Below are 22,973 nucleotides of genomic sequence, written 5' to 3'. Positions count from 1 at the left end.
GTTTTTGTTTTTACAAAACCTTGTCTAGTAATATTAATAGATACAGTCTTGCATTAAAAAACATCGGTGGTTTCTTGGGAACACCCATGTGACACACATGGAAAACCCAGAGCGCAAAGTAATGAAAAGCAATGCAAAACACTGCTGTGCAGAAATTTGAATAACTTTCCACTGCAAACTTGTTTTGTATTGGAAAGTAAATTCGAAATAAATATTTAATAATATAAAATGTTAGTAAATCATCACCCACAAGTGACAGCTCTTGATTCACAGACTCTCAGGGCCTCATTTATGAAAAGTGTTGCATCGCTCTGGTACAACAGCGATACAGTACTTTTCAGTGCACCCTCCTTGTGACACCATAGATGAGCCATATTTACTGTACGGCATTCCATGTCGCAAGAAGCCTTTCGGGGGGCAACTTGCTTTGTTGTATGTATGCACTCAGTAATCAATGCATAAACTAAAGGTGCGTGCAAAGTTATTGATTTTTCGACATGTTGAAATGTGAGCAGTAAAATCAAAGCAATAAAATACAGTGCATGTCTATACCATACCTTTTTGCATACACACCATTTCTTATGTTGTTTATTCTTGACACCCTTCACTTTAATTGCAAGCATTGAAAACTTGAGATGACTTTTAAAACTTTTTGATGAATGCAACGGAAACTTGCACCTGTAAAAAGTTACATCTGTACCACAGGCAGATTTACTAAGAAATTCCGCAATACGGCACAGCAGGTAAGGTCTAGGTAAATTTGCCCCGTGGAGCAGATGCAACTTTTTACTTGTGCTAGATATAACCTAAGTGGCACAGCTGTATTACTTGCAATGGAGAGAGCACGAAAGCACCATATCTCCTAAGATATGGCACTGTCCTGCTTTCTCCCCAACATTGGCACACAGTCAGGCTGCCTAGTGCCCCACACATACCTTTGCACCATAGCATGAAGGTGTTTGCATCATGTGTACATTGATTTTGTACTATAAGGGTACCCTTTCAATATAAAATACTATGCCTAGACAAACTTTAAAACTTTACTCACATTGGGTGTGTGCTATTCAGTGCAGCACTCACAAAGGTTTGAGATATTTGGAGTAATAATAACATTTCCCCAATTTAACACCAATGTCAAATACGTGTTTTCTTTTGTACAAAACTCTGTCTAGCATTATTAATAGATTCAGCCTTGCATTAAAACACATGGGTGTTTTCTTGGGAACAACCATGTGACACACATGGAAAACCCAGAGCTCAAAGTAATGAAAAGCAACGCAAAACACTGTTGTGTAGAAATTTGCAATAACTTTCCAGTGCAGGGGGGCGCTAGAGGGCGCACAGCAAGATGGCCGCACCTCTGTGAGGCTCTGCTCGACTGAGTGACTATCCACCCAACATCCGCCACATCACGCGTCGCTGAAGCTGCCTGAAGCACTGGGGGGAATTGTACAATCCTGCTGTGCCTATCGCTGTGTTTCCTACCCCTCAAATCCCTACCTGTGCCGAAGGAAACGCGACCAGGGAGAAGGGCACCATAGACTATCAGGGGAATACCTTGGAATTTTTTCCTGATTTTACTGTGGCCGTGCAGGCGGCATGGAGAGAGTTTGGCGTCGTGAAGCAATTTCTAAGGAATGAGGGAGTCCCATACACCATGCTGTATCTGGCGCACCTTCATATAGGAGCTATGGCTGATAATAAGATCTTCGCTACCTCAAAGGCCGCCATGGACTATGCTAAGAAGCTGAAACGCCAGAAGAGAGACTCTGCTGCGGTGCCGGATGAGGAGGAGCTAGATGGAGCTGCACACTGAGGGCCTTGCAAGGGGCTGGTGAGGTCTTTATGGTCTGAGTGGCTCCTGGTGCGCCTTGAACTGCATTCCTGTCAGAACTTGTGCATGTTTTTGATTCTCTTGAGCTATGCAACATCTGTGCTGTGTATTTACAATTTCTTTCTGCTCTATGCCACTGCATACTGTTGGGTGCTATGCGCAGTTGTTGGGGAGGTCGTCATTTGCTGGTTTTATGCTTGACGTGTGATGTATTGTTCTACTTGGCATGCTTGGTCGGCTCCTATTCTGTGGTTGTGTTCTGCCTCTACGCCCCTGCATATGGGTGCACCCCAACATTGGTTTGATGGGCTGGGTGGGAGGGGGGAGGTTGTTGAGGTATTGGGGGACCTTTGGCATGTTGGGGGAGCTGAAGTGGGTGGGGGGACGGGAGGAACTGGGGAGGTTTGAGGAGGCTTGGTTGCTTGGGGGGTGGGGGATGGGGGTTTGGCTACGTTTTCTACTTCAAGTGTTATTGTGTGGGGGGTGGGGGTTCGGGTTGCTGCTGTTTGCCTGTGCAGTACGGGGGGGGGGGCTGGTGCTCTTCCTTCTGGCATGTATGGGCTCATTGTATTCTTATGTCGTCAGCTCATTACCAATGATTGATACTGGATAAGGCGGGTAAACTTAATTGCATTACTTGGAATGTCCGGGTGTTGAATAACCCCAAAAAGACGAGACAGGTGCTGGCTTATCTTGACCGGCAGAATGTACAACTGGCATTTTTACAGGAGACTCACCTTACCGACCGCACTGCGGAGTGCGTGTCTACAAAATGGGCTGGTGTGAGGATTGCTGCAGCGTCCTATTCCTCGTATGCAAGGGGAGTCATGGTGCTGGTGAGGAGGGGTGTGCCATTCGAGGTCCTGCATGAGGAGGTTGCCAGGGACGCAGATATATTATTGTACAGGGGAAATTATGTGGTACGCTGATTACATTGGTCAATGTGTACGGCCCCAATGTTGATGACTCAGAGTTTTATACACTATTGTGGAACAAGATCTATGCCTTGCCAGTCTCTGCCATTCTATGTGGGGGAGACTTTAATGTTGTCTTAGACGAGACGCTGGATAGACAATCGCGCTCCAATGCGCAAGTCAAGAGGGCTGCACAGGCTGTGCGTGACGGTATGTGTGACTTGGGCCTTGTGGATGTGTGGCGGCTGCAGCACCCTGGGGTGCGGAAGGGGACTTGTTATACCTATGCTCATAACACTTGGTCCCGTTTGGACTATTGGTTGGCGACGCGTGACGTTGCAACATGGTGTCCAAGGTCTCACACTTACCACGTACCTTATCGGACCATGCATCAGTCCTGTTCGAAATGCTACTCCCTACCTATGCCCGGCCCCCTTTCGATGGAGGTTGCAACCTACAGCCTTGTTGACCCCGTATTTAAGGAAAGTGTGCGAGAGGTTATTGAACACTATTTTGATGAGAATATTGGGACTGTGCTGAGTGAGGGTGTCCTCTGGGAGGCATTCAAAGTGACCCGTGGAGGGGCTTGTATAGGTCTACAGGCTGGGGTGCTGTAATCGCTGCGGGACTCTATGGTGCGGCTGGAGCGTGAGTTGGTGCGATTGGAGCGACAGTATGAGGAGGCCCTCGCTGCTTCAACCTTGGCTGACATACGTTCCCACATAACCGAGTACAATGACTTGGCTGACCAGGAAGTGCATCACCTATCGCGCCGTTGCAAAGCTCGGTATTACGGAGAAGGGGGTCGGCCTGGGCGCGCATTGGCTGAAAGAATTATGGAACCTTGGGCTAAATATTGTGGTGTCCAATTGCTTACGGAGGGTGATCGATCCATCTCCGATACTGTTGGTATTTTGGAGAGCATTGTTACCTACTACAAGACCATGTACGGCCGTAGGCCGACAGCTGCTGAGGAAGAAATAGCGTAGTACCTAGATGATGTTGCGTTAGTATGGTTGTCTAAGGGACCGCAAGATTTTTTGATGCCCCATATAACGGAAACGGAAATTAGGTAAGCCATCGCTGCGTTGCCCAATGGTAAAGAGGTGGGGACAGATGGTCTGCCGTCTGAATTTTATAAAGAATACGCCGATTTGTTAATACCCCGTCTGGCGGCCATGTATGCAGAGGCGTTCGACCATCAGAGACTGCCGGATATGCTCAGGGAAGCCTTGATTGTCGTGTTACTGAAGCCGGGCAAACCGTCTGACAAATGCGAGTCATATAGACCGCTCTCGCTCATGAACACTGATGTCAAAATACTTGCTAACATCCTCGCCACGCGCCTGCGTCTGTTACTCAACGTTATGGTCTTCCCGGACCAGTCAGGATTTATTCCCACACCATCTACGGCACATAATTTGAGGGCGCTGTTTGCGGTCCTGCACCTGTTGAAACCGGAACTTCTGGCAGTGGCAGTGCTGTTAGACGCCGCAAAGGCGTTTGATTCGATTGCGTGGACTTACATGTTCACCGTGATGCATCGTATGGGATTGCCTTATATTTTTACTAGCTGGATAAAGTTGTTGTATACAGACCCAGTGGCTCGAGTGTGAGTGAATGGTCATATATCGGAGGTGTTTCCGGTTCAAAGGGGCACTCGACAGGGATTTCCCCTCTCTCCTTTAATATTTGCGCTTGTTTTAGAACCTCTTGCGTGTGTGCTGCAGCAGAGGCACGCAGCCTCTGCGTTACGGTTCCATCAACGGCCATTAGCCATGTCGATGTATGCGGACGATATGGACCTGTATATTAGAGAACCAGCGCGGTATCTGGAACAAGTCATCAGGGAGTATGTCCGCTTCGATTGGTTCTCGGGCTTGACCATAAATTGGAATAAATCTATCATCTTACCTCTCACCCAGAGCACGGTGCCCTTCACGTTGAATTACCTGCTGTAATGGGCTTCTGAACCTGTGCGGTACCTTGGCATCTGGGTGCATCGGGATCCGCAAGAAATTCTCAGGGCCAACTACGGCGTGGCAGTGTCCAAGCTCGGAGACAAAGTGGCTAGATGGGTGAGGTTGCCCCTGACATTTTCGGACAGGGTCGCTTTAATTAAAATGGTGGTTTTGTCAAAATTTTTATATGTATTTGTTAACGTCCCTCTTCCTCTGAAACGAATTTTTTTTGCATCATTGCACTCACTCCTGATTACTCTCGCCTGGGGTGGTAAGAAGCCTAGTGTATGATGGGACACGTTGATCAAGCCATATGACCTGGGTTGGTTTTCGGTACCAGGCATGCAGTTATATTATCTTTGTGCTCAAGCACAATTTGCATATTATTGGCAGAATGTGCTACCATTTATGCCACATGTTGCTGTTGAAGCGGGAGCGGTGCGCCCTATTCTCCTGCAGGCGATGATAGTCAATACACATACGGTATATGACCGTGGGGAGATAGACACGGTGCAATGCACGGCTGGGGCCTGGGCTGAACTGGGAAGGAGAGCGCAGTGACTGCCACTATATGCTCCAGCGATGCCTTTGCTGCATCATGCGGCTCTGTTGGTGACGAGTGAAACGGGAGCACTCAGGGTCATGCATGCAGCTGGGGTCCGGGTGATGGGTGACGTGTTTGCGGGAGGGACGTTCATTTTGCTGCCCGCCTTCATACCCGCGGGAGTGACTGAGGCGATGCCCACGTTTATCTATGCTCGGCTTCGGGCAGCGTTATGCGGTCTGTATCCAAGCTTCTCGGATGAACCGGCAATACTGGGGGCACTGCAGTTAGTGTACACGGCGACCACTAAAGTCAAGCTGGTCTCCCGTCTCTATCATACCTCACAAGTTGATGAGGGCGCGGCGCCACCCGGTTCTAGAGATAGGTGGGATGCATGTCTGCCGTAGCAGCTGACGGATGAGGAGTGGGAGGAGAGCTGCCGAATGACTGGGAGTTTTGCGGTGAATGGTAACTTTAAGCTTATCCATTATAAGTTCCTGCACCAAATGTACTATACCCCATCCCAGTTATATAAGTATGGCTTACGTGATTCTCACTGCTGCAGGCGTTGTGGTGCGGATGAGGCTGATTTTGCGCACTTAGCGTGGGGATGTCTTCGAATTAGTAAGTTCTGGGAGGAGATAATCTTGGCCTTAACAAAAATGACTGGCATGCAGCTTGAACGAGATATGCGATTGTGTCTGTTGGGCATTGTGTCCAAGGTCCCTACGGGAGTTCGCAAATTGGTGGTTCTGTCCCTGCAATTAGCTAAAGGACGTGTGGCCATGTGCTGGGATGGTTGACCGGCTCCTACGCTGGCACAATGGCTAAGTGATATGGCTTACTTTCATGACCAACTCACTTGCTATGCGGAGAGTCTGCCAGGGGCGTCCCGTCCCCGGGACATCTGGGGTCCGTACACGGAATATGTACTGGCACAATCTGTAGTTGACCAATCGTGATATGCAACTGTATAATGTATATGTATTACTTGGCCTCTTTATGCTGTGGCTTTACACCTCTGACAAATTTATGTACATGGACAATGAATGTGCGACAGCTCTGGTCGAAGAACTATGGCCGCTTTGACGGTCTTTGATGTTACATGTGCAATGCTGCCACCCACCCTGGACATTTCTCCTGATAATGACACCTGTCTATGCTTGATGTAATGATTGACGTGCAACTGTGGGGAGTGCCTATGGGGGGGGGGGCGGGGGCGCGGGCACCTCCTTTGCTGTACAATGTTTTATTTTGATTGCTGAAAACTTGAGAAATGAAAATATAATAAACTTTCCATTGCAAACTTGTTTTGTACTAGAAAGTAAATTCTAAATAAATGTTTAATAATATAAGATGTTAGTAAATCAGCACCCACAAGAGACAGCTCTTGATTCACAGACTCTCAGGGCCTCATTTATGAAAAGTGTTGCATCGTTCTGGTAAAACAGCGAGGCAAAACTTTTCAGTGCACCCTCCTTGTAACACCATAGATGCTCCATATTTACTGTATGGCACTCCATGTTGCAAAGATTGACAGATATGTCAGGAATCCTGAGGTATTTGTTGGCGCAAAAATTACGCATTGCTGGAGTGTGCCTGAAAACAGACAGAACTCCTGCAATGTGTCCTTTGACATGGGGCAAGCCCCATATGAAAGGGCCTGCGTCAGTCTTACGCCTGCTGTGAGGCAGGTGTAAGGATTTGACGCAGTGGCGTCCTAGAAGTGTTGCAGTGAATTCTCATAGATTGCACAGCGATGTGCCTGTTTTGCGGGGAACGCACTCCCTGCAGACATAATACCTGTCGCAGGTATAATGTAGTGCAGGGCTTTACTAAGTGATGCATCTGCTTAGATTCCCCACTTTGGAAATATGGCTCAACATGGCACACGTTTTACGCCACCGCAATGTCACAAAAAGTGACACACAGGCGGCGCATAGGGCCTATAAATAAGCCCCTTAGTCTGGAAGTTATTATGAGCACATGACAGAATATCTTCATGTCTGTTAGATTTTCGGTGGCCATACATGTGTATTTAAGTAATTAAATAATTTTGCAATTGCTCTAGGAAAACTAAAATTTCACCCAGACGTGTTTGCGACACGAAAATTGCTGCTCACATGGGAGTTCCACACCAGTATACTGAGCAAACACAAATTTGTAGGTATTAGCAAACATTGGTAGTGCATTTTTCTGCTCTCCTAAACTTACTCCTATGTCATCTAGGCAGACGTGATGTAGTAAATTAAGTAACAAGCACTAAGGTATATTAACACATTTCCAGCAACTTATTGCCTGTGGAATTTGCGTACTGTAAAACTCGTAGGGACATGGCTAAATTATGTATTCTAGGGAAACTTTGAAACCCATTGTTTCTCCAATCACGCTTGTTAGTTTGAAATACAAACATATTGCCTTGCAACACTAGGGGCAGGTAATCAGCCCACTGAACTACTTTATCAAGCAATATTTAATTGACCTCTCCTACACCTGCTAGGAGCTCTGACCACTTGCACCTGGAAGGAACTCTGACCGCTTCCACCATAGTAGTGAGTTACTTCAATTTTCTAGGCTGCTTAGAGGTTCTGTCAACTTTGAGACTTTTTGCCAGCCATAAGCACAGCCAACATCATGTGCACTCTCGGCAGTGTACTGAGTAGTCAAAGAGTGAAACTGTAATGCCCAGAATGCAACTTGATGCTGTATAACAGTCCATAACAGAATGTGTTGTGGTGTGTACAAGGAAAAGACCCACATGGAAGCTTAACAGTTCATAAAAAAACATAGTTCATATTACAGCGCATCGGAGAATGAAACACGTACAAGATTTGCCTGGGGTATGTAGGAAAGAGACAAAAAGATGGGAAATTAGTGCAAGGGAAAGAGAAAAGTACACAAATAGGAGGAAGAGTGTGGTGACACAAAAAGAGCAGAATGTGTGAGGCGGGAGAGAGAGCAAAGCAGCTACATATTGAGAGCAGAGTGAAGGCGAGATACAAATATATGGGGGTGATTTTAGATGGTAAACAGAGTCAAAAGGAAGAAAGGAGAAGAGAAACTAACAGAACGGCTTAAGTGTAAGAGACGAGGGAGGCCAGGAGAAGGAAGGTGCGTTTGGGAAAAGGAAGAGACAAAGAATGATCAGAATTGAGAGACAAAAAGAGGCTTGGGTGAAAGGAGGGATAGACAAAAGGAAGTGACACCATTGTGAGAAGTAGAGGCATTAGAGAGGAAAGAGAAAGGCAGATGAGAGGGATGAGACACCGGAGTGGATTTAGGATAGAGGAAGGTTAGTAAAAGTGAATAGATAGGAAGTGGAACAATTGGCACAGGGTGAGAGAGTGAAGCGAGCAGGGCTGGGGCAGAGAGTGGGAACGAAAGACTGGGAAGCAAATGTGCAGGTAAAGGAGAAGAGAAAGGGAATAGTGAATGGTAGAAGAAAGGGCAAACGGCAATAGGGTGGTAGGAGTATCCTGGTGCATGACACGTGAATGATGAATAGTGCATCATGGGTAATACCGTAGATTCCTTCTAGTACAGTACTCTAGGCACTTGATGTAAAGGTCGGCACCTGGAAAGAGGCTGAAATCTAGAAGCAAATCCACTGGTTGAATTTCGTTCACCGCATAAGGCTAAGATCATGGAGGAAATAGGCAGTGGGGAGCCAGTATGTCTTGGGCCCTGGTACAAGGAGGATTGGGTCCCTTATGGCTCTGGGTTTCAGTGCACTGCAGCCACTGCACAAATGGAAGTTCCACCCTTGAAAAGCTCACAGGACTCTGTCAAGCTATGGCTGCCCCTGGTATCTGGGCCCTCCTCCCCCGCTCTGTACTGCCTCTGTGCACTCTCCCTGTGCCTGCCTTTTGAAAGACTGAGATGCAGCAGGTAAGGGTGCATATTTCAGCTTCTGCATACTCTGCCGGTCTTTGAAGAAATGATATGCATATACATTCTTTATCATGCTCACTACCCCAGACTACAGCAGGTTTCTTAGGCTTTTCTAAGCCCATTATAAGTCAGTAAAAGTGATCAGTTCAGAAAACAGTGGATATATGAGCACACCTACTTTGTTCGACTCAAGATAATGTACCACAGGATTGACAACACACACAAACACACTGGTAACATGGACATGCGCGATATCAGAAAACGTACAATGTGGCAGCTATGAGCACAGTGTTTTGAATCACCGGCCCCCTCTCTCGGGGGGCCGGTGCGTAGAGCCGCTCGCTTGGGGACCGGAGCGGGGACGGAAGGGGGCCGCCTCCATCGCCCTTAGTGCACCGCATGTTCGTGGGGCACCCGGTGCTTAATTATTCGTAGACGACCTGATTCTGGGTCAGGGTTCCGTAAGTAGCAGAGCAGCTACCTCGCTGCGATCTATTGAAAGTCATCCTCTGAGCCAAGTTTTGTCTCTCTCCGTGCGTGGGCGCCCGCGGACGCCCTCCTCCACCACACCCGGGGGTGGGTCCCTCTGCTGCCGGTCCGGCGGGAGGGACACGGAGGGGGTAACGTGGGCCCGCGGGAGTCCGCCTCCACCACGTGCCCTCCGGCACGGGGGCCTCCCCCTCCCGTCCATGCCCCACCGGGGTGCGGGGACAGGGGCCACACCATCCCTAAAAAAAGAAGAAAAAAAAAGAAATGCTATTTTTTAATTTGTTTAATAAAACTTCAAATGGAAAATCCAAAGCAATCTAAAATGTAAAATATTACTTTTCTAAGCATAACTTTGCAGTTCTGCACAAACAACATGATTTTCAAAGAGCCAAGCGATCTAAAGCGTTAAACTTCGACTGCTAACAGCAAGTGCTTCTCAGCTTCACAGGATGAGCCTTCTCCTAGCAGTTAAGAACATTTTGGGGCATATTTACAAGCCATGATTGCCACAAGAATGTCAATTTTACTGAGGTTCCTGCGGCGATAGGGGCATTGCCTTATTCACAAGGCAGAGTTAAGCCACTTAACGTGGCGTAACGCCGCCTTGTGAATAAGGCACCCTTTCATGCTATACTTAGCGGGAAAGGGGTGGACAATGGGTGTTGCAGTGGGCGTTCCACTGCAACATCCACTTATTTTGACACTGGCACATATTTGCAAGGTTGGCTTAAATATGGGGCAGTGTCAAAATGAAGGGCAGAGAAAATCTGGTCCTAAACAGGCAATTAGATGAGAAATGCTTTTTTCTCCTTATTTTTGCTGTCTCTTTGTCTGCTGCATTTTGCAGCAGACACAGAAACAGCAAAATGCCATGTATGATTGTTTATGTGCAGTGCCTGCAGACATTTTGTGATTGGAATCCTCAGAGCCTCATTTACAACAAGGCTGCGCCACCGGAGCATCACTTCTAGTGACGCTCCGGTGGCACAGGGATGTGCTCCACTTTTACTAGGCAGCACTAAGCCCCTTTAAATGGCTTAATGCTGCCCTGTAAATGCTGTTCCATTTACCACATTTTCTCTGGTAAAAGGGCGTGCAATGTGTGTTGCTGGAGGCATTCACAGCAACACCCATGGCCTTTTGACACTACCCCAGATTTATGAGAAATCGTAACTCTGAGGCAGCGCCAAAAACCTGCGTCTCCCCAGGAGAAATACCTTTATTGCTCCTTGTTTTTCCTTTTTCTATGTGTGCTGCATTCGCAACACACAAAGAAAAAGAAAACAGCCTCTTGTGATTAGTTTTATGCAGGAAGGTCACGCTTCCTGCACAAAAATAATCATCCCCGCAATGCAGACACCATCGAACCTTGGCGCAAAGGTGCCTGCTTTGGCGCATGGCAGCCCAGTGTGCACTAATGCAGGTGAAAAGGCCTGGAATGTGCTGTATCAGATAGATATGGCGCATACCAGCCCTTTTCTTTTTCCGTAGGGCAGTGCTGCAGGAAGGCCTGCGGCGCTGCCCTATGTCAAAATCTTATAGATAAGGCCCTCATTTTCAAACCAACCTATGTAGTTTGTAGGTCAGTTCCCAAAAATAAGGAGTCACAGGGGATCACAGACCGACCTGCTTTATTGATATTCATTAAGCGGGTCACAATTTGCTGGCAGGTCACAGCAGACCACATTCCCTGTATTTGCACTCCTGAATGGATTTTCTTTCTTTCTTTAGGTAGCCTGTGTTCCTTATATGAACCAGTGCTGCCTTAAGAAAAGTAATAGCTATCCACTTTAGAAAAGCACTGGGGGAGCAAGGGATGGTTCTTCGGATCACTGCCCACTCCCTCTGAGGATTCCAACCAGATTCCCAAAGAGGAAGTGGTCCCAAATCAGTTGCCACTTCATGTGAGGAGTCAGTAGCTGATCAGTATTTACAAAAGAAATTGAAGTTGCAAACAATTGACACACACCATAACATATTGCAATTTGGAAGAAACACCCATTTCAAAGTGCAGTTTGGAATAAGTGGCAATGCCTTTTTTATGAGCTGGAAAAGCTTGTCCGAGTTGCAAAATGGCTTTAGCACGTTTGAAATACCCATTTTGCAGTCGCACACCCTGCGATTTTGTGAATCCCATGGTTTGCAACCGCAACATTTCATCTAGCCCACAGGTACTACACAGACTATGCTGTAAAGTATTGGGAGGATGTAAAAGGCACAGCATCTAAGGTGCGCACAGAGAGTAATTAGTGTTCCTTTTCTCATTAGGCATCACACATTTGTGTTCATCAATCTGCAAAACGAAGTGGCTCAAGCAGGAGATCGTTTTATAGGTGTAACTTCTGTCAGTATTAGCACCAATAAGGTATTGAGACAGAATATTGAGTTTTTCATATCTACTGGTAGAAGTATAGAAATGGAAACATCGCGATTCAGAAATACTGACAGCAAGAATATCGTGGTCAAGAATATTGAATTTAAGGTAAGAAATATTGTTTAAAAAAATATAATCATTAATGTTTTGTTCAAATATAGTTTTTAAAATTATGATTTTTTAATTGATGTTATGTATTTTAGTTTACATTTTAAATGTATGGGATGTATGTTTTTTGTACAAGTATTCATTATGTTTTTTAATATATCGTTTTGTAGAGGGTTGTGGGTTTTTTAGGGGAATAGAGTGGGAAGTAATTTAATTATAATATTTTAATGATTATTTTTTTATTTATTCAATTTAGATTTTATAGTGTTAATTGTGGGAAGTAATTTATTTGTAATTAATTATTAATTAGGTGTTAATTTATATTAACGAATTAATGTATAATTAATTATGGTAATTGTGTGATTTTGTTTTAGGTATGAGTTGCAGGGTTTATGGGGTAAAGGGTGGGAAGTGATTTAATTTTAATTAATTAATAATTTGTTCTTAAATAATATTAAATATTGATTGAAAATTAATTATGGATATTATGTAATTAATTTTAGGTGCGTGTTGTGGAATTTATTGGGGTATTGGTAGGAATTAATTTCTGTTTAATTAATTAATATTTAGTTTTTCATTTATATTAATTAACTAAATAATTGATAATTCATTATGGTAATTGTATGATTGTTTTAGGCGTGGGTGGTGGGGTTCATGGGGTAAAGGGTAGGAAGTAATTTATGTTTAAATAATTAATAAATAATTGTTAATTTATATTTTCTAATTTATTGATAATTAATTATGGTAATTGTGTTATTTTGTTCGGTGTGGGTTGTGGCGTTTATGGGGTAAAAGGTGGGAAGTGATTTATTTTTGATTAATTAATAGTTTGTTCTTAATTAATATTGATTAATTGATTACAAATTAAATATGGAATTTGAGTAATTAATTTTAGGTGTGGGTTATGGTTTTTTTTTAGTCCTCATTTCACCATTGGCGTCTGCAAATGAACATTTTGAAACCCGTTCTATCCTGGGCGCCTAGGGTTGATGTTCTTGCATTCACCTGGAGCCAACCAGGCCTGCTTCTTTGTCCGAGGCGTGGTGTAATCATAGGACCTTTGAGACCTTAGACCAGCCTCATTTCTCTCCCCCACACAGTCACAGGTTCCCAAACTTCACTATTTACATTGTGTGCCAGTCCCATTTCAAGACGCGCCATACCTAATGCTGCACGCAGCCAGTTTTCATAACAAGGGGGATAGCGCCCTTCCAGAGTTTACAGATCTCTCTGCGCGCAATCAAAATTAAGCTAAAAAACAAAGCCACTTGAATCGCCATTAGTCTCCTTAAAAGGTCTGCGTCGAGACCGAATATTACTCTGACCAAATTAAGGGACACTTTAGCTTTAAACATACCCTCCAAAGCCCTCTCCACATTAGTGCAAAAGAGGCCCAAACTAGGACATTCCTAAAAGATGTGGATATCATCAGCCGCAGCAAGGCCGCATCTGGGGCACTTAGGGGACGGGGTCACAAACTTCGCTATTTTTTTCGGCGTGTAGTGCAGCCTATTAATGACATAGAAGTGTTTTTCTTTTTTGTGAGGTTGACCTCACAAACTTATATAAGATTTGGAGGGATATCCCATACAAGCTAGCTGAGACTTCCTCCAACAAAGAGGAGTCCCAAACTAGATGTAGTGGGGGAGATTGTAATTCCTCCACGTCCAGCAAATTTCTGTACCAGAATCCCACCTCTTTCTTCCTGGGGTTATGTGATTGAAGGGCAAGCTCGATGTCCCAGTTACCCTCAATATTCTCATTCTCAGCCAGATACCAAGAGCATGGTTGCATATACTTAAATCGGGAAAAGGAATCCCCAATCTTGACCCTCAGGCCCTCTCAAGGGAGGACCCCCTCCGATGTTACTAAATCCGACCATACCGTAATCCCTGCTCTCCTGATGGGGAGTGATAGACTACCCCTGAGGCATAGAGGTAGACCAGGGAGTCCCAGATCGGGGCTAATTCAGAGTAATAACTTATACCCCATCTCCCTTTGACTATGTACCAAACCATAAAAGCTGATTTTAATACCTTGAGGCTGACTTTTTGAAAAATTTTGGTGCTCCAAATATATATAGGAAGCCTGTGTCTCCCCCCTCGAGGTTAGCCATTATAATAAAATTCCGACCCCAGTTGGAATTGTCAGGGCTAAAAAGGAGAAGCCGGATAATTTTTAGCTGGAAAGAAAATGCGTACCACAACACATCTGGGAGCGCTAGGCCTCCTTTTAGCAGATTTCTCTTTAACTTTTTCCAGGAGAGCCTGGAGTTTTTATTAGCCCAGATGAAACTCCCTATTTTCCCCTGGATTTTCCCCAAGATTTTCTCTGGAAAAACCAGAGGTATGGTACTAAACAGGTGCGTCAGTTTGGGCAAGATAACCATCTTAACCAAGTTCACCCGGCCATAGATTATCAGGGGAAGGTTCTGCCACCTGGAAAAAAGATGGTCAATCTCCTTAGCCACTTTCATATTGGTCTGGGTGATATTATTTAGGTCTTGAGTTATTGTTATCCCCATGTACTTAAACTCACCACTACGGGCACCTGCCCAATTATCCACCCCCCAGCACATAACCTCCATTTTAGAATTGTTAATCAGGTAGCCAGAGTACAGACCAAATTCGGTCAAGGTGTTCTCAACCCTGGGAAGCACCTCAGCCGGTTTACTGGTATAAACCAGTAGATCATCAGCATACAGGGCTAGTTTACAGCTTTAATCCATAACACTAAAGGGGGTGATCAATTCGTCCCTCCTCAACGCCTGCGCCATGGGTTCGATATAAATATCGAACAGTAGGGGAGAGATGGGGCACCCCTGCCTCGTGCCCCTTTTTATATTAGAGCGCGGTGTCAGGAGGCCATTTAAGAGTATAGCTGCGGAAGCGCCCTCATAACACCCTCTAAGAGTTTCAATAAAGATTGTTCCAAAGCCCATAGTTCTTAATACTTCCCATAGGAAGCCCCAATTGACGCGGTCGAAGGCCTTCGCAGCATCATACCCTGACACTGCCAAGGGTTCCCACCGCGCCAGCGCTAAATCAACACTACCTATTAGTTGCAGGGTTAACTCTTGAATATGTCTGCCGGGGACAAAACCCTTTTGGTTTTAGTTTATAAGTTGTGGGGCCAACTTAGCCAATCTCCCTGCCAAAACGCTGGTAAAGATCTTATAATCCGCATTGAGCAGGGAGATCGGCCTATAGGAGTCTGCATTAAGGGGATCCTTCCCTGGTTTTAGTATGAGCACTATTATGGACTCTTTACAAGATGGAGGAGCCCTTCGCTCTGGGCTGTATACATAATTAAAGAGTTCACAAAGCCTTGAAACCAAGACCTCCTGAAACACCTTAAATACTTCTCCTGGGATAGCATCTGTCCTTGCGGCTTTATTATTCTTTATTTTCTTAATATGGGATCTAATTTCTTCCTCCGTAAAGGGACTATTCATCATGTTTCCACCTCCCTCTGTCAGACATGGTAAGGCCTTGTTCTCCAGCCATTTTGAGATGTTATGAGGGCTTGGGGAAGCCTTCTCCTCTTAAAGGGTTATGGGGTTTATAGGGGTAAAGTGTGGGAAGTAATTTATGCTTAATTAATTAATTAATAAATGGTTGATAATTAATGTTAATTAATTAATTGATATTTAATTAGGGTAGTTGTTTATATATTTGTGTGTGGGAATTTTACTTTTTTTAGGGGTAAAGGGTGGGGAGTAAATGCATTTTACTTACTTTGGTATTAGTTTTTATATACTATAAAAATGTTAATTGGAAACAACTATTAATTGTGTAATAATGTGTTTTACAGTTTACTATTACCAGTGGTTTTGGGGGATTATTTGGGTAAAGTGTGGGAAGTGTATTACGTTTTATGAGTTTTAATCTGTTTTTTAATAATAATATTTCTTTAATTGGTAATTAATTATGTTGATTATGTAAATTCATTTTTTAATACAATTTAGATGTGGGTTGTGAATTATGTGGTGTTTTAGGGTAGGAAATAAAAAAAGTAAATGTATGTAATAATTATTGTTTTTAATTCTAAATGATTTCAAATTAAAAATATTTATTTGAATATTTTTTTATTTAATATAATATTTTTAGGTATTTGTCACATGCATTTAACATTATAATATGTTTTTTTAAATTGGTAATATTAAATATATTTGTATTTACATTTTTATATATTTATATATGTTTTTTAAATAATGTTGTCGTTAATATTTTGTTTGTTTTTACTTTTGAACTGACTGGTGTGAGAATATTAATTGTCACCCCTTTGCAATCCAACATTTTCCCTACTGTTCCACTTATTGGAGTGGGAATAGTAAATTGTATCTTGCCACTATCCAACACTTTCCCTACTGTTGCACTCACTAGAGTGGGAACAGTAAGCTTTACCCTTTCGCTATCCTGCCACTATCCAAGACTTTAGCTACTGTTGCATTGATTGGAGTGGGAATAGTAATTTTTACCCCTCCACAATCCAACACTTTCCCTATGTTGCACTCATTGGAGTGGGAATAGTAATTTTTACCCCTATGCAATCCAACACTTTCCCTACAGTTGCACTCACTGGAGTGGGACTAGTATGTTTTACCCCTCCGCTATCAAACACTTTCCCTACTATTGCACTCATTGGAGTGGGAATAGTAATTTTTACCCTTACGCAATCCAAAACTTTGCCTAATGTTGCACTCATTGGAGTGGGAATAGTAATCTTTACCCCTCTGCTATCCCAAACTTTCCCTACAGTTGAACTCATGGGTGTGGGAATAATACTTTTTACCCCTACACAATCCAGCACTTTCCCTACTGTTGCACTCACTGGAGTGGGAATAGTATGTGTTACCTCTCCGCTATCCAACACTTTCCCCTCTGTTGCACTCATTGGAGTGGGAATACTATTTTTTAACCATACTCAATCCAACACCTTCCCTACTGTTACACTCATTGGAGTGGAAATATTAATCTTTACCCCGCTGCTATCAAAAATGTTTCCTACTGTTGAACTCATGGGTGTGGGAATAATACTTTTTACCCCTACGCAATCCAGCACTTTCCCTACTGTTGCACTCACTGTAGTGGGAATAGTATTTTTTACCCCTCCGCTATCCAACACTTTCCCTACTGTTGCACTCATTGGAGATGGGAATATTAATTTTTACCCCTACACAATCCAACACTTCCCCTACTGTTGCACTAACTGGAGTGGGAATAGTAAGTTTTACCTCTCCGCTCCCCAACAGTTTCCTTACTGTTGCACTCATTGGAGTGGAAATAGTAATTTTTACCCCTCTGCTATCAAACACTTTCCCCACTGTTACACTCACTGGAGTGGGAATAGTAAGTTTTACCCCTCTGTTGTCTAACACTTTCTCAACTTTTGTACTCATTGGAGTCGGAATAATAAGTTTTACTCCTCCACTCTCCAACACTTTCCCCACTGCTGCACTCATTGGAGTGGGAATAGTAATTTTTACCCCTACGCAATACAACACTTTCCCTACTGTTGCACTCACTGGAGTGGGAGTAATATGTTTCCCCCCCTCTGCTATCCAACACTTTCCCTACTGTTGCACTGATTGGTGTGGGAATAGTAATTTTTATCCCAGCGCAATCCAACACTTTCCCTACTGTTGCACTGACTGGGTGGGAATAGTAAGTTTTACCTCTCCACTATGCAACACTTTCACTACTGTTGCACTCATTTGAGTGGGACTAGTCATTTTTACCTTCTGCTATCCAACACTTTCCCTACTGTTAGACTCACTGGAGTGGGAATAGTAAGTTTTACCCCTCCGCTATCCAACACTTTCCCCACTGTTGCATTCACTGGAGTGGGAATAGTAAGTTTTACGTCTCCGCTATCCAACACTTCCCTACTGTTGCACTCACTGGAGTGGGAATAGTAAGTTGTCTCCCCCCCCCCGCTATCCAATACTACCCCTACTGTTGCACTGATTGGAGTGGGAATAGTACTTTTTATCCCTATGTAATCCAACACTTTCCCTACTGTTGCACTGACTGGAATGGGAATAGTAAGTTTTACTTCTCCACTATCCAACACTTTCCCTACTGTTGCACTCATTGGAGTGGGAATACTAATATTTACCCCTCTGCTGTCCAACACTTGCACTCATTGGTGTGGGAATCATAATGTTGTACCCCAACGCAAGCCAGCACTCATTGGAGTGGGAATACTAATGTTTACCCCTCTGCTATCCAACACTTGCACTCATTGGTGTGGGAATCATAATTTTTACCCCACCGCAAGCCAACACTTTCCCTACTGTTCCACTCAATGGAGTGGGAATAGCATGTTTTACCCCTCCGTAATCCAACACTTTCCCTACTGTTGCACTCATTGGAGTAGGAGTAGTAAGTTTTACCTCTCCGCTATCCAACACTTTCCCTACTGTTGCACTCATTGGAGTGGAAATAGTAATTTTTACCCTCTGCTATCGAACACCTTCCCTACTGTTACACTCACTGGAGTGGGAATAGTAAGTTTTACTCCCCTGCTGTCCCAACTGTTGTACTCACTGGAGTGGGAATAGTAATATTTACCCCACCGCTATCTAACACGTTCCCTACTGTTGCACTGATTGGAGTGGGAATAGTAATTTTTATCCCTATGCAATACAACACTTTCCCTACTGTTGCACTCACTGGAGTGGGAATAATACGTTTTCCCCCCTCTACTATCCAACACTTTCCCTACTGTTGCTCTGATTAGAGTGGGAATAGTAATTTTTACCCCTAAGCAATCCAACACTTTCCCTACTATTGCACGGACTGGGTGGGAATAGTACGTTTTACCGCTCCACTATGCAACACTTTCACTACTGTTGCACGTATTGGAGTGGGACTAATCATTTTTACCCCTACGCAATACAACACTTTCCCTACTGTTGCACTCACTGGAGTGGGAATAATACATTTCACCCCCCTCTGCTATCCAACACTTTCCCTACTGTTGCACTGATTGGAGTGGGAATAGTAATTTTTATCCCTACGCAATCCAACACTTTCCCTACTGTTGCACTGACTGGGTGGGAATAGTAAGTTTTACCTCTCCACTATGCAACACTTGCACTACTGTTGCACTCATTGGAGTGGGACTAGTAATTTTTACCCTTCCGCTATCCAACACTTTCCCTACTAATAGATTCACTAGAGTGGGAATAGTAAGTTTTACCCCTCCGCTATCCAACACTTTCCCCCCTGTTGCATTCACTGGAGTGGGAATAGTAATTTTTACCTCACCACTATCCAACACTTTCCCTACTGTTGCACTCACTGGAGTGGGAATAGTAAGTTGTACTCCTCCGCTATCCAATACTACCCCTACTGTTGCACTGTTTGGAGTGGGAATAGTACTTTTTACCCCTTCGCAATGCAACACTTTCCCTACTGTGGCACTGACTGGAATGGGAATAATAAGTTTCACTTCTCCGCTATCCATCACTTTCCCTACTGTTGCACTCATTGGAGTGGGAATACAAATTTTTACCCCTCTGCTATCCAACACTTTCCCTACTGTTGCACTCATTGGTGTGGGAATCATAATTTTTACGCCAACGCAAGCCAGCACTTTCCCTACTGTTGCACTATTTGGAGTGGGAATAGCATGTTTTACCCCTTCGTAATCCAACACTTTCCCTACTGTTGCACTCATTGGAGTGGAAATAGTCATTTTTACCCCTCTGCTATCGAACACTTTCCCTACTGTTACACTCACTGGGGTGGGAATAGTAAGTTTTACCCCTCTGCTGTCTAAAACTTTCCCAACTGTTGTACTCACTGGAGTGGGAATAGCATGTTTTACCCCTCCGTAATCCAACACTTTCCCTACTGTTGCACTCATTGGAGTGGAAATAGTCATTTTTACCCCTCTGCTATCGAACACTTTCCCTACTGTTACACTCACTGGGGTGGGAATAGTAAGTTTTACACCTCTGCTGTCTAAAACTTTCCCAACTGTTGTACTCACTGGAGTGGGAATAGCATGTTTTACCCCTCCGTAATCCAACACTTTCCCTACTGTTGCACTCATTGGAGTGGAAATAGTCATTTTTACCCCTCTGCTATCGAACACTTTCCCTACTGTTACACTCACTGGGGCGGGAATAGTAAGTTTTACCCCTCTGCTGTCTAAAACTTTCCCAACTGTTGTACTCCCTGGAGTGGGAATAGTAAGTTTTACCCCACCGCTGTTTAATACGTTCCCTACTGTTGCAATGATTGGAGTGGGGATAGTAATTTTTACCCCCTACGCAATCCAACACTTTCCCTACTGTTGCACTTATTGTAGTGGGAATAGTTATTTTTACCCCTCTGCTATCCAACACTTTCCCTACTGTTAGACTCACTGGAGTGGGAAAGTACATTTTAACCCTCCGCTATCCATCACTTTCTCTACTGTTGCATTCACTGGAGTGGGAATAGTAATTTTTACCCCTCCACTATCCAACATATTCTCTATTGTTGCACAGACTGAAGTGGTAAATTTAAGTTTAAAGATTTTTAACCTCATTGCTGCTGAGCATATTCCCCTGTTGTGCTGGTAAATCGTAAATCCCATTGTTTATTGACGAGCTGGGCTCGTCATCAGTGTAGCAGCAGGCTACTTCATGACGAGCCTAGCTCGTCATGAGCCTGGAAGGAGTTAAATAGTTTAATGTTTTAATTTATAATAGAATGTTTTAAACAGATTTTATGTTACTGGTATATATATGTGTGTGTCTGTATATATATATATATATATATATATATATATATATATATATATATATATATATATATATATATATATATATATATATATATATATATATATATATATATATATGAAGAAACACTCCTGTTCCGTCAATAAACGGCGGAACCAAACAGGTATGGACCTCCAACTGTCCTCATCAAATGTAGCGAGCAGTAGAAAAAGAAAAGAATCACTCCTCAAGTGAGTTGCAGGATGATGTATTTATTCAATAAAAAGACGACGCTTTTCACTCCTCTCGGGAGCTTGTTCACATAACGCACTCAAAAACACAGGGACAATTTATAGTAAAAATAAAAGTGGGACAATTCAAAAAAGTGTACGCCCTCTCTGCATTACTGATAAACATAATAGACAGACTAACTCCTATATAGATGCATAAAAACGCAAACAGACTGATATTTACAAAACAGGCTTACAATTGATCAACAAATGTGACAATCAAATTAACCCCTTCCATGCTGATGACGGAATCGCTCCGTCATCAGCTACAGTTGAGCTGTGCTGATGACGGAGCGGTTCCGTCATGGCCCGGCCGCCGCGCCTGCGCGGCGCTGATTTCGCGCCTGCGCGGGCGTTCTAAAGAGCGGGGCGGGTCATGACGGAACCGCTCCGTCACCAGCACAGCTCAACTGTAGCTGGTGACGGAGCGGTTCTGTCACCAGCATGCGGCGGCCGCGCGGCCGCCCCGCCCCTTTAGCGCTGCGGCGGAATAGCCGCCGCAGCGAAGGGGTTAAGACATAGCTCATCAAGTGCATGTAGAAAAATAACATATAAAAAACAGAAACTTTCAGAAAATAAAGATATAGGGGTCGATTAGGATCGCGGACGGACTTGAGTCCGTCCGCGACCCCAGAGTATGAGGGAACGTCCGCAGGGGCTGCGGCGTTCCCTCATGTGCGATTAGGATGTGACCGCCACCCTGGCGGTCACATCCTGGATATTTAACATTGCGGCGGGTGCTGCTTCAAGCAGCACCCGCCGCAATGTTAAAAGTGCATGTTTTACATTTACATGCACAAAGCGGCAGGCACCGCGCGGTGCCTGCCGCATTGTGCATGTAAATGCTGGGGGGTACCATAGGTACCCCCCATGTGCACCCCCCACCCGCCAACACCCTGGGGGCCCGCAACGGGCCCCCAAAATCAAAAGTACACATGCTTTTCCACGGCGGAAAAACCGCCGCGGAAAAGCATGTTTACTAATGCTTCCTAATTTGGCTGGCGGTGTCTGATAGACACTGCCAGCCAAATGAGAGCTTTTCCGCCGCGGTTGTAATCCGACCGCGGCGGAAAAGCAGCGGACAGAAACCAAGACCCACCAGCCATCGTAATGCGGCGGTGGGTCTTTGGTGAGTCCGCAGAGGATTTTCCGCCTCCTCCGGGCCGGAGGTGGCTTCCGCCGGCCCGGAGGAGGCGGAAAATCCTCCATCCTAATCGGCCCCATAGTGCCAGAAAATAGAAAGCTTCAAGAGTTACCATGAAAATTGATTGAAAAACATGTTCCGAATGTTGCGACATAATGCCTAGTTAATCAGCAGATAGTATATAGATGGAAAACATATGTTAAAAGACAAAATGCCAAATATATGTTGAAATCCAATTCATAAAATGTGCATTGCATATTTAATAGACCACCACTGAAAAAAACAACATCAGATAAGTTGAAAAGTCACCAAATGGATCAATAATTTAAAAGTTTGTATTTGATTGCGTTGGATAAAGAAACATGCTGTCAAGACAAAAAGTAACCTGAAAAAAAGTGCAGTGATAAATCATACGAAAAGAAGGCCAAAGTTGTTCAGGCTGTGAACCAAAACAAAAAATATTTTTGGAAATTTAAAAAAAGTACACAGCAAACTCGATGACACGTTAATGACAGCCTTACTTGATATATTCAAATAAAATGTAGAAATGGCAAAACAAATCAATGTATTATAATAATCTTTCTACATTGATCAAAAATTACAATAGTCACCAGCCGGCGACTAAATGTAAATGATGGTACCACAGCGGCAAGCTAAGACATGAAAAATAAAGAGTATATTATTATTATTATGCTGTTTTATAAC

The sequence above is a fragment of the Lissotriton vulgaris genome, chromosome 10 (genome assembly GCF_964263255.1).
Source record: "Lissotriton vulgaris chromosome 10, aLisVul1.2, whole genome shotgun sequence".
Lineage (NCBI taxonomy): Eukaryota > Metazoa > Chordata > Amphibia > Caudata > Salamandridae > Lissotriton > Lissotriton vulgaris.
The sequence above is the reverse complement of the archived record's forward strand: the minus strand, read 5'-3'. Positions refer to the sequence as shown.